Genomic DNA, 2,500 nt, shown 5'->3' on the forward strand with positions numbered 1-2,500 from the left:
TCCAGTTACGCCTGAACACACTCCAGTTACGCCTGAACACACTCCAGTTACGCCTGAACACACACTCCAGTTACGCCTGAACACACACTCCAGTTACGCCTGAACACACTCCAGTTACGCCTGAACACACACTCCAGTTACGCCTGAACACACACTCCAGTTACGCCTGAACACACACCAGTTACGCCTGAACACACACTCCAGTTACGCCTGAACACACACTCCAGTTACACCTGAACACACACTCCAGTTACGCCTGAACACACACTCCAGTTACGCCTGAACACACACCAGTTACGCCTGAACACACACTCCAGTTACGCCTGAACACACACTCCAGTTACGCCTGAACACACACTCCAGTTACGCCTGAACACACACTCCAATTACGCCTGAACACACACTCCAGTTACGACTGAACACACACTCCAGTTACGCCTGAACACACTCCAGTTACGCCTGAACACACACTCGCCTGAACACACACTCCAGTTACGCCTGAACACACACTCCAGTTACGCCTGAACACACACTCCAGTTACGCCTGAACACACACTCCAGTTACGCCTGAACACACACTCCAGTTACGCCTGAACACACACTCCAGTTACGACTGAACACACACTCCAGTTACACCTGAACACACTCCAGTTACGACTGAACACACACTCCAGTTACGCCTGAACACACACTCCAGTTACGACTGAACACACACACCAGTTACGCCTGAACACACACTCCAGTTACGACTGAACACACTCCAGTTACACCTGAACACACTCCAGTTACACCTGAACACACTCCAGTTACGACTGAACACACACTCCAGTTACGACTGAACACACACTCCAGTTACGCCTGAACACACTCCAGTTACACCTGAACACACTCCAGTTACGCCTGAACACACTCCAGTTACGACTGAACACACTCCAGTTACACCTGAACACACTCCAGTTACGCCTGAACACACACTCCAGTTACGCCTGAACACACACTCCAGTTACGCCTGAACACACACTCCAGTTACGCCTGAACACACACTCCAGTTACGACTGAACACACACTCCAGTTACGCCTGAACACACACTCCAGTTACGCCTGAACACACACTCCAGTTACGACTGAACACACACTCCAGTTACGCCTGAACACACTCCAGTTACACCTGAACACACACTCCAGTTACGACTGAACACACACTCCAGTTACGACTGAACACACACTCCAGTTACGACTGAACACACTCCAGTTACACCTGAACACACTCCAGTTACGCCTGAACACACACTCCAGTTACGCCTGAACACACACTCCAGTTACGCCTGAACACACACTCCAGTTACGCCTGAACACACACTCCAGTTACGCCTGAACACACACTCCAGTTACGACTGAACACACACTCCAGTTACGCCTGAACACACACTCCAGTTACGCCTGAACACACACTCCAGTTACGACTGAACACACACTCCAGTTACGCCTGAACACACACTCCAGTTACGCCTGAACACACACTCCAGTTACGCCTGAACACACACTCCAGTTACGCCTGAACACACACTCCAGTTACGACTGAACACACACTCCAGTTACGACTGAACACACACTCCAGTTACGACTGAACACACACTCCAGTTACGCCTGAACACACTCCAGTTACGCCTGAACACACTCCAGTTACGCCTGAACACACTCCAGTTACGACTGAACACACACTCCAGTTACGACTGAACACACACTCCAGTTACGACTGAACACACACTCCAGTTACGACTGAACACACACTCCAGTTACGACTGAACACACACTCCAGTTACGCCTGAACACACACTCCAGTTACGCCTGAACACACACTCCAGTTACGCCTGAACACACACTCCAGTTACGCCTGAACACACACTCCAGTTACGCCTGAACACACACTCCAGTTACGCCTGAACACACACTCCAGTTACGCCTGAACACACACTCCAGTTACGCCTGAACACACACTCCAGTTACGCCTGAACACACACTCCAGTTACGACTGAACACACACTCCAGTTACGCCTGAACACACACTCCAGTTACGACTGAACACACACTCCAGTTACGCCTGAACACACACTCCAGTTACGACTGAACACACACTCCAGTTACACCTGAACACACTCCAGTTACGCCTGAACACACACTCCAGTTACGCCTGAACACACACTCCAGTTACGCCTGAACACACACTCCAGTTACACCTGAACACACACTCCAGTTACGCCTGAACACACACTCCAGTTACGCCTGAACACACACTCCAGTTACGCCTGAACACACACTCCAGTTACGCCTGAACACACACTCCAGTTACGCCTGAACACACACTCCAGTTACGCCTGAACACACACTCCAGTTACGCCTGAACACACACACTCCAGTTACGCCTGAACACACACTCCAGTTACGACTGAACACACACTCCAGTTACGCCTGAACACACACTCCAATTACGCCTGAACAC

At 50.7% G+C, this 2,500-nt stretch overlaps 1 protein-coding gene across 2 annotated transcripts in view; it reads right to left on the reverse strand.

Moving 5' to 3' along the window:
* The window catches only part of mfsd14bb (major facilitator superfamily domain containing 14Bb), a 15,958-nt gene that overhangs the window by 9,100 nt on the left and 4,358 nt on the right, over window positions 1-2,500 (reverse strand). The window lies entirely within an intron of this gene.

This window comes from Squalius cephalus (genome assembly GCF_949319135.1).
Source record: "Squalius cephalus genome assembly, chromosome: 16".
NCBI classification, from domain to species: domain Eukaryota; kingdom Metazoa; phylum Chordata; class Actinopteri; order Cypriniformes; family Leuciscidae; genus Squalius; species Squalius cephalus.